This window comes from Delphinus delphis, chromosome 6 (assembly GCF_949987515.2).
Source record: "Delphinus delphis chromosome 6, mDelDel1.2, whole genome shotgun sequence".
NCBI classification, from domain to species: domain Eukaryota; kingdom Metazoa; phylum Chordata; class Mammalia; order Artiodactyla; family Delphinidae; genus Delphinus; species Delphinus delphis.
The window spans coordinates 60,633,652-60,649,278 of NC_082688.1; positions in this window are offsets into that span (position 1 = coordinate 60,633,652).

Below are 15,627 nucleotides of genomic sequence, written 5' to 3' on the forward strand. Positions count from 1 at the left end.
CGGTTTCACTTAACCAGTTTTATTACTTTTTAGTGTATGGTGGTAATAATTTAGGATAAAAAGGAGATTTGATTGCAGTCTTTTGATTGCCAAGTATTCTAACAAACTAAAAATGTCATAAATATGTGCAAAAGTATAACTAATAAAATTGTCCTGCACACTTAAGATGGTAGTAAGCAAGCTTTCATTTTTAATATACTTAATTCAGACATTTGTTATTTCTAATAGAAATAGAAATTTGATAGCAACATAACTCAGTGTATATTACTGAAAACTTTTACTGATAATTCCTTCAGTCAATTTCAATAAAAACTCCAACAGCAGAAAAATAGCATAAACTTGCTTAGTAATTGAAGGTCTACCATCCTGATACAAATATTTCTTAAAGAGAAATACCAATCTACTGCTAGTTTTACTCCAGTAAGTTCCTTTTTTAAAAAATTCTTTATTTTGTGTGACAATCACTTGCAAGGCAATTCCTGTGAATGAGCCTGAATGAACTCTTTTTAGGACTTTACAAATAAACTCATTAAAATCTGACCACAACCCAACAAGGTAGGTACTGTTATCATCATCTCCAGTTTTTAGGAGAGAAAACTGAGGTCTGGCAGAATTTATTAACTTGTCTAATGCCAGAGGGCTGTAAGAGGAGGAGCCTAGTTTGAGCCCTAGAAGTCTGTCTTCAGAGATAATCCCCACCACTGGGTCAGGCTTCTGCTCCCTGACAATTTTCCCAGCCCCCTCACCATGTTCCAGTCCCCTGGTCATGATCCCTCTCCTTTGACCATTCTCCCAGTTCCCTGACCAGACTCCCAGCCTCTCGTTAATGCTCAATCCATTACCTGGAGGAAGTAAGGGTCTTCCTCCATAACAGGTAGAACTAGGCCACCCCTGTTGCTCCAGGAAGACACTTACAGAGAGAACACCCACCCTCGTGACAGAGAACAAGGGCAGAGTACACTGGAAAATGCACTTTGCCCGAGGATTTCTGCACAGGAGAAAGCTTTCACACAGCTCACAGGGGGTCACCTGGGCCTCAGATCCAGCAATTGGTATTATGGTAACTACTTAAATGAATCCTGATGGTCAAAAAATAAATTGAATAAAATAGATAACTAATAAGGACCTACTGTATAGTACAGGGAACTCTACTCAATAATCCGTAATGGCCTATATGGGAAAAGAATAAAAAAAGAGTGGATATATGTATAACTGATTCACTTTGCTGTACAGCTGAAACTAACACAACATTGTAAATCAACTATACTCCAATAAAATTTTTTTAAAAGTACTGAATGCAATAAATTCTATTTTTAAAGGGGCCTCCTTTCAATAGCACTATTGAGTGTGCTCTGGGGCTTTCTTGGAAATTCTCTTGGCAATGAGAATGTGGACTATGTCTCCATATTGGGTTAAAATCTATTGCTGGGTGTGGTACTTTCACTTTGAGTCATCAGATATGCTGTCCTTCCTGAATTGTTTAGAAATTTTTCATTTGCATATAAGCAAAATCTGACTTCAACTAGTTTATGAAAAGAATTCACTGTGAGGGTAATGGCATGGCTTGTACAACCAAAAGGATAAAACCAAAGATAGTCCATCAAAAGCAAATGGGACTAAGGACTACAGATCCAGATTCTAATGCCCTTGCTCATCTCTGCAACTAAGTATGCTCAGTTCCCTCTTTTTTCTTCCCCTCTCCTCTCTTTCCTTCCTATTACGTACCCTCCCTTCCTTCCCTCTCTCCTTTTTTCCCCTTCCCCCTCCTTCCCACTTTTTCTCCAGACATGTATTTTTCTCTTCTACTGTAAACATAATACTTTATACTCAGGATTAGTTCTGCCAAATACCAATACCAAATATAACACTGATCTCCATTATTCCAAGTACAGGAAAAAAATTGGTATTTAAAAAAATTTTTTTACTTGTTGGTAGGTAAGGCCTGGGTCAGCAAACACTTTCTTCAAAAAGCCAGGTGATAAATGTTTTAGTCTTTTTAGGCTATGTTGTCAAAGTTGTGACTACTCAAATTTACCATAATAGTGAAAAAACTGTCATAGATAACATATAAATGAATGAGTGTGGCTATGTTTCAATAAAATTTATTTAATTAGGGGAGACCTGTATTCAACCTCCAGGCCATAGTTTGCCAGTTCCCAGCTTAGGCTAAATCATCTTACATAATCTTTTCAAGTGTTCTTTTTTCACTGTGGATTTAGGTATTTTAGGTGACTCATCAAGGCTACTTGTAGCTGATTATGGTTAGAGATTAGTTTGAATTGCTCAGATTCTCCTAACTCAGCAAATTTACCCAACCATATACCATTATAAAGGGTCACTTTTGTCTTTATACCAGCCTGTTCTCAATCAACAGAGAGACAATAAACATTAGTGTTATTTAAAGTACTATGGATTCTTTTCTCTATTTTGATGTATAATAATGTCAAAACCCTGTAATAGCTTAATCACTGCCTTAGCTGTACAATTCTCATTTCCTCTTGACTTTCCTAAAAAGCAATAAGGCAGCATTTGTTCTGAATTAGAAGCTTGATCTAGTATTAAAACTAATTTCTTCTGCTCAGACATTCCTACCTGTCAGTGATGCTTCCTGCAAATAAATCGTTCTGCTTGCCCTCCAAAATTCATGACATCCTGCCTTTCTCCAACATGGAAGTCCATAATTCCTTGCTACTTTGTATTGATAGATTGCCACCTAAACACCGTTTCTAACTATCACTTTAGAAGATTGGTTGGTTTGTTGATTAGTTGACTGTTCTTATCTGTTATCTTCTATTTCTACGTGATTTGTGATAGTTAACTTTGTGTATTAACTTGACTAGATCATGGGAAACCCATAAATCCAGTTAAATATTACTTCCGGGTGCGTTTGTGAGAGCACTGAATCAGTACACTGAGTAAAGTGGACTGTCTTCCCCAGTGAGGGTGGGCATCATCTTTTACTTCAGGGCCTGAGTAGAACAAAAAGGTGAAGGAAGGGAAGATTTACTCACTATCAGCCTGACCACCTGAACGGGGACATCAATCTTCTGTCCTCAGCTTTCTGGTTCTCAGGCCTTCAGACCTGGACTGGAATCTTCCAACTACACAATTGGCTTTCCTGTGTCTACAGCTTGCATTGCAGTGGGCAGAGTGTGGGATCTCTCAGCTTCCATAATTGTGTGAGCCAATATCATTCATTTATATATACTTTTATCCATATATCCCCTATTGGTCCTGTTTCTCTGGAGAACCCTGACTATTACACCACCCTAGAAACTACCCAGTAACCTTATATATTTACTTATTTATTCATGTCTGGTTCTTATTTCTGCTCTACTTTGTACCATTGACAGTCAGTGGTATATGGAATATTATATTCTAAAAATAGCCAGTGGCCAGGTGAACACTGAACAGACATTAAAATACAGGGTATTGATAATTCCAAAGTTTTTTTCTGGCTCAGATCCAGTAAAGCAGATTTAAAGAGGTTGATTATAATGCCTACAACTCCCACTGCCCTTTGCTAAGGGAAACCAATACATTCCCAAACCCCTGCTGAGAAAGCAATCCTAGGCAGAAATTACCTATTCACTACCAAGTGAGACTGGCATCATCTTTAGGGCTAGGTTAGTACCTGACCCACTCAAGCCAAAATATAAGTTTTTCAGTGACAATCAGCTTTAAATGAAAGCTCTGCCTTAATAGGAAAAAGAGAAGTTAGGATCAGGAGATTCTCCCCTGGAATTTGACCTAGAGATATGCCTAGAGCATCATTCAGTTATTAGTATGGACAGAATAGAAAGAGATTCCAAAAAACAAAAAACAGATACAGAGAGATCTGTTAAATCACATTAACGAAGTATGCTAAAGTGATAACTCAAGAACTCTTATTGTGATTAGGGGACCCACACAGTGCAGCCACCCAAACTGCCCTGGGTCCTGAAATATCTTCAAAGCCATCAAATATGTTTCCATTTTGGAGAGGGCTTGGTATCTCTGGGTCCTATGATTTTCTAGTTTCTTTTATTGACACATGCTGTTTGATAATAACCCACTAGAGATAGTCTAAATTGAGTCTTAATTTTATCCTAAAAAGAATAACTAAGACATATCCACTGAACTCAAAGAAACAAACAAACAAAAAAAACCACATTAAAAACTGGAGAAAAACATCTTAGTTCACATGTAACCAAACAGAAGGTGAAGAGAATATAATATTGTTAAAACAAAAGGTTTGGCAATTCTTATTTTATTTTCTTCCTATGTACTGATGTTTGCATCATAAATAGGGAGATATTGAACAAAGTTAATAACACCACATTAGAGCTACATAATGTTTGGAACACGCTGTCCTTATGAGACTAATCAAAAAGTGTTATTAGCAATGAACAGAACAGTGAGGGTAATTAGTGGAGGATTACTTATAATAGATATTAACTTTATTTAGATCTTTTAAGTGTTGGTAATTGGGTGGGTGCTGTGAAAATAGCAAACATGGATAAGTTGGATGTAAGCAAAAGATTTTTTTTTTTTTTTTTTTGCGGTACGCAGGCCTCTCACTGTTGTGGCCTCTCCCGTTGCGGAGCACAGGCTCCGGACGCGCAGGCTCAGCGGCCGTGGCTCATGGGCCTAGCCGCTCTGCAGCATGTGGGATCTTCCTGGACCGGGGCACGAACCCGTGTCCCCTGCATCGGCAGGTGGACTCTCAACCACTGCGCCACCAGGGAAGCCCAAGATTTATTTTTAATGAACAAAAGAGATTTAATTTTAATGAAAATTGAAAGAATAGCTAATTCTGTGGAAAGCTGATATAATCCTTTTTACACATCATGGTATTCTTTATGTAAAGTTCATAAAGATATGTAGAAGCTTGGAATTAACTTGATTTAAGTACCAAAGTTTTAGATCTTTAAAAGGCAATATCTCTGTTGTACTGACATGAAAATAAAATTTATTTTCGAGGTACCCCCCCAAAAAAGCAGTTGTTTTACGATTAGTTTATGTTTCATTTCAAGCTATGATGTGTAAGAAATGTAATGAGCTTGTTTAGAAATATTTGTAAGTGTTCAAAAAGTTATTCAAGAGCAGTCTGGCTTTTTATGGTGATCTGAGAGAGTACCATCTCTAGTTAGTTTAAGATTACAGCACTGGGCAAAATTTTCTAATAACATGATCAACATTTTCCATTTGTTAGTCATTAATATTTCATTTGTTAAATTGATTTCAGTAATCAAATTCTATTCATTAAATCACAATGGTATTCACTGATTTACTTACTGAGTGTTCACATAGTACTCAGCGCTTTTCCTATTTTTCTCAATAAAAATGGTATCTGCCTTTCATTGAATTATTCATATGGGCCAGGGAGTATATCGAGCCCTTACATACATTATTTAATTTTATCCTTATGACAGTTGAATACAAAGAAGTCACCAGTGTAAAAAGAAATGATTAAAGAATAAAATTTAGGTGATACAGACTTTATTAGCACTTCATGAAGTAGACAGTCTCCTTTCGGAGAACTGCAAAATGGGGTGGAAGGCAAGAAGCTTTTATAGGATAATTAATAAAGAACTAGGAACAGTAGAAATATTGAGACAAATAGAAAATATTTGATTGATTTGGGGGTCACACAGTGGTCTGGGGTGAGAAGGCACAGAGTTGGCTTGACATATGTGGATTGTCTGACTGAATATACTTGTTTCCAATCAAGTGGAGCATTTACATGGACACAACAGTTATCTAAATTTCAGTTTGCTGCTGTGGTATGCCAGGTAGGAGCAGATCCATCTTGGAGAAACTTATTTCAACAGTTCTTCCCTTTCGATCATCCTTTTGTCTAAGAGGTATGATCAAAAATATTGGTCTGGGGCTTCCCTGGTGGCGCAGTAGTTGAGAGTCTGCCTGCCGATGCAGGGGACATGGGTTTGCGCCCCGGTCCGGAAAGATCCCACATGCCGTGGAGCGGCTGGGCCCGTGAGCCATGGCCGCCGAGCCTGCGTGTCCAGAGCCTGTGGTCCGCAATGGGAGAGGCCACATCAGTGAGAAGTCCGCGTACCGCAAAATATATATATATATAGGTCTTAGTGTAACTCTCAGCTACCATTGCCTCTTTGAGTCTCAGTGTAGTATTCATAGGAGTTGATGTCAGGCTCCTATTCTTGCAGTGTCTATTCTCTTTTGTCATTCCAGTCAAAGAGAGATCATCTGTCAGCTCGTCAGTGGCTGCCCAGATGCATTTAAAACTTTTGAGGAAATGCAGCATATTATAGACAATAATTATTAAGAACAAAACAATGTCCATGGTTTGGTAAGGACTCCTGAATTAGGGTCTCCATGACCCCCAACAGGTAGAATCAAACAGGTCAAGAAATGATCCCAAGTAGGGGGATAATTTGTTAAGCCAATTGGCCTTTTCATGTATTTCATGTAACTGTGTTTCTACATCCCCAGAACTGTTTATCCAGTGATCTTGTTCCAGAAAAAACAAGGCATTGAAAATCAGGGAGACGTTTGTGACAGGCAGAAAGAACTACAGGATCAGCATCATGGTAGCAAATCCAATAGCCAGTTGTAGACTGGATTATCCTCCTCAATGGCCTGAGATATGTGAACTATGGCATGATCTTTTCAGCCAGAGAAGGAAAAAGGTGGACAAAAGAATCAGAAAGACCTTCATAGTGTAAGAATTTGGAAAAGGATGGTCAGAGAGCGAAGTAAGAAAGAAAAGAAACATTCTTGATTCTCTTGATCTCACATCTTGGGAGGAAGCTGTCCAAGTACTTTTCTTCCTAGTTAAATTGATTTTAAGGTCTCCAGCAATCCCACAGGACCATATGTCAGGTGGAGCCTTCTTCAGTTGTGAATATGCCCAAGGTTTGAGACCTTGTAATTTGGCAGCAGTGTCAGTGGTCAAGAGTACTTGGTAGGGTCCTTTCCATGAAACTCACTTTTGCAAAAGCTTAAGAGTAAAACAATAACTGTCTGTAAATGACAAAACACTTAAAAATGCCCATAGTTAAGGATCTGATGAGAGTTCATTATAATGGAATTGACAATGAAATTTGGTTATTTCTGTGATATACAACATTTTAAGATAATAACTGGAATTACGACTGATAACATTATACTAGAACATATCAGATTTAAAGGAATTTCATACAATTCCTAGAATACTTATATTAATAACATGCCTCCATACAAACATAACCTAAGAAGGTATAACATTATTTGATAATGCTTCCCATGTAATTTAACAAAGCAAATAAATCTAATTAGTTTATTATTTTACCAGGTGAGAGAAAAATCCTTTGACATTTTCCACATGCCCTCTGGGAATTCTCAGTTACTTTGAGGTCAAAAAGACTTCATCTAGAATTTTATTGGGGGGAAGTTTGTCAAAAACTATCCATTTAACCAAAGTGACAGTTAAAGACTTTGAAGGCAAAGAAAGAAGGTTACAGAGCTGTAAAAACCTTAGCTCTTTTAATACTGAGAAAACTGGGTTTTCTTAAATAATCAAAGACCTGATAAAGACAACATGAAACACAGTAAATTATTTTGGTGAGAAACAAAATCTTTGACTTCTAGGTAGATTACTTAAAAGGTAAAGAAAAAACATTGTTTACAATTTCTTATCAAGAGAAGACCAATAATCTAATAACACTTTCTTTTAACAAAGAGAAAACCTAATTCTAATTTTACACCCATGTACTTTTGATATTAAAACTCATTTTTAAACTTAAATAATTCCATTCCAATCTTAGCCTTCTTGACCATACATAAAATTCCTTTCCCAAGATTATTTTTTCCACAAAGCTTCTACAACTTTTTATATCCATTCACATTTTGTCCTATGTTTCCCCCTTCTTTCTCATTCTGGACTATATATTTTACTTTAGGACAAAACTACTTTATTTTTCTCTTAACAAAAACACCTACATACCTCATACCTCTTCTTACCAAAACATATCCTACTTTCCTTGCATAGACATCTTTCCCTTACTATTTCCATATATGTTAGTCAGAATTCTTAACTCTTAGAATCTTTAATTCCTAGTGAAAACTAAGAAGTAAGAAATTTGTAGGTTGTCTGTTACATTAGTGTTCTGTGGATTAGCAAATTTATAAATACATTTCATGATTTCTAGAAGTATATTTTTCCTCACTGATATTTCAATGACACAAAATGTGTTTACTAATAAACCCAAGTATCTTCACTTCCTCTGGAAAAGAAAGCCAGAAGTGGATAAACTTATGCTTGTAATTAATGTTTCAGTATTTTCTCTAACTTGGAAATGATTTATATATTCAATGAATATCAATCATTAACTTTTCTCAGAATAACTTTAAGGTTTCAAGTTACCAGAAAGATTTTAGTAATGATTTTTAAGTAAACACACCATAAAGTATAATTATTGTTGAAAAGTCCATTTATAAATTTTCTCTTACATCTAGTTAATTTACTTGTTTTTAACACTTATGTTCAGATTACTCATGAAAATATCTTGAGACACTAAACAGCTAACCATCATCTTAAGTTAACTTTCTTGCTGACAAATTCTGTAATAGATATAACATGAGCTTATTTGACTTATAGTAAACCTAGGTGGGATAAAAGTTGTATATCTACAGTATATTCAATACCAATAGCTCTAAAACACATGCTTGTTTTAATTAAACAACAAAAAAAAAAACCTTAATTAGCTTTTATTTATTGAAGAGTATCCTAGATCATGTGAACCTGAACAACATTTAAGTTAGTTTTTTAGTATTTCTGAGAGTATACTTGATTGATATAAATGCTTAATTTTCTTTACGCCCATTAAAAGTGCTCTTTAAAAATTAATTTTGGCAATACCATCTGGAGGTTGTAAAATGCCACACATCTATAACATATATACATAGACATATATAAAAATATAGACAGACAAAAACAGACAGCTTATAGCTTTCACTTAATTTTAATCATGTGACAGGTACAATAATACAATACTCAATATTTAAAAAAGAGTTGGATCTGAACCATGTCATAGTGCAATTTCTGACATATGGGATAAGTTAAGTTATGTGCTCAGATGGCTTAAACTTTTTATTAATATTTGTGGAGAAGACTTTTAAGATTTTCATTTCAACTAGTTTCCAAATAGCTTGTCCTCATTTTTTGTTTTTTCCTTCTGATAATAATTACCTCCCTGATGTTTGCATTTCAAAGAGATGGCTCTCAGTTCCTAGAGAAGACCAGATAGAATATTTACATCTCCAAAGCACAGAGAAAGAATACAAGTTCCTCTAAGGACTTTTGTTTCCTAAGGCCAGATTATTTACAATACCTACAAGCCTTCTGAAATAAATGGGGGAGGGGAGAGGGATTGATAAAAAGAATAGGTGGGCTTTTTCTGTTCTTGTAAAGACAATTTGTAGGACAGATGCTTTTAACTCCTCAAAGAATTGGGTAATAACCTGAATGAGAGCAAGACACTAATCTACCAATCCAAGTACATTATCTTCAATTTGCTTCTTTATATCAAGGTGAAGGTTTTCAACTGAGACAGAAATCAAAAGACTCCTATGTTTTGGACTTAGAGCTGTTTTCCCAAGTTCCTCAGTAGTTTATGCTGTGAATTTACCTTGAAGTTTTGTGAGTCCTCTAATGGTAGCCACCCATCATGGACTCCCAGAACCTTTCCAATATGTCAGAGCCTTACTGGGAACCATATATACATTAAATAAAGTTTGTTTTGAAGTTTGTTTGAATTGTAGAGTTGCACACAAGGGAGCAGAGGTCGAATCAAAGAGTGACTCACCCACAGCCATCAGTAACAACAAGAGGAACAGTAAACAGTTCAGCAGCCACCTGCCCGTACATCTTGTGCCACAGGCCATTAGCAGTCAGCTCCCAATCCCATACTGGGCGTCAAAAACTGTTAAAAGAAATTATTAAAGAAGACAATTTAGGTGATATGAACTTACACTTCATGAAATGGACAGTCTCCTTGTGGAGAACTGCAAAACGGGGTAGAAGGCAATAAACTTTTATAGGATAAAGAATAAAGAACAAGGAAGAGATGAATAGAAAATATCTGATTGGCTGGGGCCACACAGTCAACCTTGTTTAGGGTGAGAAGACCTAGAGTTGGTTTGGCGTTTGAGGACTGGCTGACTGAATATACTGTTCTAATCAAGCACAGCATTTATAAGGACACAAAAGTTACCTAAGTTTCATCTATTGATGTGGCACCGCAGGCAGGAGTGGCTCCATCTTGGGCCTAGAAAATTATTTCAGCATCAGGCATTCAGATAGTGAAATAACCCCAAGCTGGAAACTGCTAAAGCAGGACTTCAAATTCAGGTCTACCTATAGTCACTCCAAACATTCTGGTGTTTCATAAAGTCAACCTTCAGAGACATGGTGTTTTAAGATGCTCTAAATTGTAAATAAGTTTCATATGAGCAAATACATGGTTTTATAACAATGAGAGATTTTATTTTGGCAGTCTACTTATAAAGCTCAGATGTAAATAAATCTGTAAACAGAATCAATAACAAATTGTCATTGCTTTAGCCAGGTAGAATGAAGACAAAAACTGGAGGCTATTATTTATCTGATAAATCTACACTTGCCCAAAGAATCCACAATGCATTATCTGTACATGCCACCACATTTAGATGTACCACTTGCATACATCATTTTACACAATTGACAGTCCTCTGTTCTAAGCCTCATTTTCTCTATGTATTCATCCAAAACGAAAGATTTAATTATCTTTGCTTTTTTCCTGAGTTTACGTGTTCATCATCTGCAGTAGGTGGCCTATTGGATTTAAGTTTGAAATGGAAAATGATAAGTTGCTATGGAAAGGATTTCTAATTACAAATTATACTGTGTAACTTAGGAAGACAGAAAAGAAAGCATTTTCAAAATTATGAGCATATAATAGGATTCTTATTTTTACAAATAGCATCTTAATTTGCTAACTAAATAATTAGCCTTTCAATAGCACCACTAATTGATGAAATCATTCTTTCAAACTGCCACTGGAGAAGAGATTCTTTTGGTCAAACTTTTAGTTTTGTTTTTCCTTTCCGAGGGAAAATATCCAGCTGAAGAAAACAACCAGTGCGTGTTCTAGAAGGTCAAATCAGGGGCCAACCAGTGAAATGACCAAAGGGTGATTTGTAGTTATATTCTGGAAGGGTAACAAAAATAAATGGTAAAAATATTCTCCATAAACTTTTTTACAACCCATTAAATTCTTGAATTTTAGACTCTCAAACATTCTGTTATCTCCTATTTGCTTTTGTAAAGTAAAATATTTGTTCAGCATTCCTTTACTATATGATAATGATGGGTTAGGATTAATTTCCTGAATCATATGCCAAATCATGTGAAACAGATTAGTCAATCTAAGATATATTTAAAAAATTGTGTTTTAAGTTCTGAAAATTGGTAGTCCAACTATATAGCATACGATATGTTTCCAGGATTTGCTTTAAAGCACCTCCCTATTCTTCTAGCAATGGTCAATGCATATTGACCAAAAAAGAATTATTATTTCTTTTTTGGCTGTTTCATCTTTCCAAGTCTAATTTTCTGCATTTCTTGCTCTTAAATAGATTTAGGTTTAATCATAATGTGCTAAAACTATATATCGTATTGGCTCTGTTGAAAATGTTCTTATAGACTTGTCTAACATATCTGCTGATGTAATATCTTTGTGGGCTAAAGCTGAAGGGAGAGTACTTCCAGCAAAGGCAAAACACATAGGTCAGACGTAAATTAGTTGTAATAAAATGGCAATATAATTTAAATTAATATGTATTAATATTATCATTAATTTTAGTATTTCAAGGCATAATCTTCATTTTTATTATGTTGTTTTTAATATCTTGCTGACATTTAAATCTAGCTGTTTGCTTCCTAAAGATTATGTGATGTCTAGACTATTTGTATTTGTGTTATTGGGAAAGAACAATTGACGGGGTTCTTAGAAACAAAGAGGTCTTTTTACATGCAATCTCTCGAAAAATTAAGTTTACTACCAAAAAAAAAAAAAAAAAAAACCACTTGCTCCAACTCTTTGGCCAGATTAGAACTGGAGGATGTAGTAACAGTATTTTTAAAGTGATGTATATATACAACTTAATGATTTTGATATTCTAGTTTTTTTTTTTTTGATTGTGTTCTTTTGACAATTATAAAGTACAGTGCCAAACTGATAGGCTGGAAAGACTGAAGCGGCTGTATTTGTACAGATGAAGTATTGTACCTATTGGCAGATTCAAGTGCTGAAATCAGTTGTCCATTTTTCAAAGATATTAGCTATGTAGATCAGATAACACCTGGGCTCTGACATTTGCTCTGACTGAAAATTGGTTGTAAGTATAAATTTAAGTGTTGACTTGGATCTTTGAGTATCACTATTTTTTTCAGTCTTGGCTGTATCAAACCACTTTTCTAAATGTAAACATTTTCTACATGTTGGCAGAAGTATCAGTGAAAAAAGTATGGTGGATGGGGTACAATGAATAATGGTCCAATGCTCATAGGCTAATCTTAGTAGAGAATTTATGACTTTGGTATTGTTCTCCAAACGGTGATTCTCAATCCCTTTGAGGATGTCATTCCCTTGAGAATATGAAAGTTATAGAATAGCACTGTCCAAAAGAAATATAATGTGAGTCGCATAATAGTAAATATTCTAGCATCCACATTAAAAAATAAAATAAAAATGACTGAAATTAAAATGAATTCTAGAATAAACACAGTTGTTTCTCAGTATCCATGGGGGGATTGGTTCCAGGAGTCCCCAGGGCCCCTAGGGATGCTTAACTGCTTTATATAAAATGATGTAGTATAATAAATACAGTCAGCCCACTCTATGGGCGGGTTTAGCATCTGCAGGGATTGAAATTTCAATCTCTGGTTGGTTGCATCCACAAATGCAAAACATGTGGATACAAAGGGCTGACTGTACATAACTTTATATTTATATGGGTATATAAATAAGACATATACATAATTATCTCAAAATATCTATCAAAAAATTTGAGATATTTTAATGTTTTTTCAACTAATTCTTTTTTTTAACATCTTTATTGGAGTACAATTGCTTTACAATGTTGCGTTATTTTCAACTAATTCTTAAAAATCTGATATGTATTTTACAATTAGAGCACATCTCAATTCACACACTAAATTTTAATTGGATATATGTTATCTGTATTCAAATTTCATAAATTTACAGTTGAATAATTATCCTTACATATGTACAAGTTGTTCCAAACATATTTATGCTTTACAGTAACTTAATTGAACACCACAAAATAATTTTCTTTAATATTTATATTCACATTGACAAGACTGATTAACTTTGGGAAAAACTGATTTAACTTTGAGGTAAAAGCATATTACTTTCAAGACTGTATCCGTCTAAATTAAGTAAATTCAATACTTCTTGTTTTAATTACTATAGAATTCAAAGCATCATTACATACATTGAACAGCAACTCTAAATTTATCAATATCAACCAAATTCTTCAATTTTTTCTTATAGACTTTGTAGCCAATTTGTATCATACTACCAATTATGACTATATTTTCTGCATGTTGATTCAAGTAAGAAAATAGGTAAAATCAGTATTATTGATTTATACTATGGAAATTTTAAATCAACATGCTATTTTACCTGCCTAAGTCATGACTAAATTTTCCTTTTCTTACAGGTTCAAATTTATCTCATTCATGGGCAGTGTGATTTTAGTGACGTAATATAAATCACAAGGCCATTTTTTGTCTTTGATGAATATTCTTGTAAGCACTCTTTTTTTTTTTTAAAGAAAATCTAGAATTGGAAATAATATTACAGTAAACCATTGAAAACTTTTTCCATGATTCAAAGTAATTTTTCCATGATTCCAGTGATTATAAGCAAGGAATCATTAACGATCATTAAAGTAATTGTCTTCTATTTCTTTCAGCAGTTCAATAAACTGACAAGGTTTCACAGCATCTGCATACATAAAATATCAACAATGATACCCATGACACTTTCCATAGAATCCTGCTTCAAAAAATGGCGTCAAATAGTTTCAACCTGTATCCCACAAAGAAAAAAAGCAAAAAGGGATTTATCAGTATTTTGTTTTAAAATCCCAATACCTATAGATCTTTCAGCTAAAATAAGAAGAGCAGCATCCATCATTATAGAAACTAATTTTTCATATCTAGCTGAATTCTCCATTCATGGATATAAAAACTTGAAATTTCTATTTCACAGAAATTTCTGTCTGCACTGTTTAACTACAACACCCCATTACTGGGATATGCATCCCAAGGATAAGTTCTACCCAATCACAGTGCATGATTCTTTTAATGTGCTGTTGAATTTGGTTTCCTAGTATTCTACTGAAAAATTTTGGATCTATATTCATCAGGGATACTGGCCACTAATTTTCTTTTCCTGCGGTATCCTTATCTGAGGTTGGTGTCAGAGTAATGCTGGCCTTGTAAAATGAGTTTGGAAATGTTCCCTCCTCTTAAATTTTTTAGAAAAGTATGAAAAGATTGATATTAATTCCTTTTTTAAAAAAATGTTTTTTAGAGTACAATTGCTCCACAATGCTGTGTTAGCTTCTGCTATACAACAAAGTGAATCAGCTATAGGCATACATACATCCCCACATCCCCTCTCTCCTGTGTTCTCCTCCCAACTCCCCCACCCCAACCCTCTAGGTGGTCACAAAGCACCGAGAGCCGATCTCCCCGTGCTATGCAGCTTCCTCCCACCAGAGGTCCACTCCACATTTGGTAGTGTATATATGTCAATGCCACCCTCTCACTTTGTCCATGCTTACACTTCCCCCTCCCCAAGTCCTCAAGTCAATTCTCTACATCTGCATCTTTATTCCAGTCTTGCCCCTAGGTTCATCAGAACCTTTTTTTTAGATTCCATATATATGTGTTAGCATACGGTATTTGTTTTTCCCTTTCTGATTTACTTCAGACACACACAGACTGAAAGTGAGGGATGGAAAAATTTCATGTGAATGGAAACAACAAGAAAGCAAGATAGCAACACTCATATCAGACAAAATATACTTTAAAACAAAGGCTATAATGAAGACAAAGAAGGGCATTAGATAATGGTTAAAAAATCAACACAAGAAGAGGATATTATGCTCAACATACACTCACCCAATAAGGAAGTACCTAAATATATAAAACAAATACTAACAGACATAAAGGGAGAAATAGACAATAATAGTAGGAGACTTTAACAGCCCACTGACATCAGTAGATGGATAACCCAGACAGATAATCAATAAGGCAACAGAGGTCCTAAATGACATGGTAGACCAGTTGGACTTTATTGATATCTACAGGACACTATATCCCCAAGTAGCAGAACACGCATTCTTCTCAAGCATGCATGGAATGTTCTCCAGAAGAGACCACATACTAGTTCATAAAACAAACCTCAACAAATTTAAAAGGATAGAAATTATATTAAGCATGTTTTCTGACCACAAAGGTATAAAACTAGAAATGAACTACAGAAAGAAAAACAGGGAAAGCACAAACATGTGGAGACTAAACAACACGCTTGATGAGCCAGGCTCATCAAG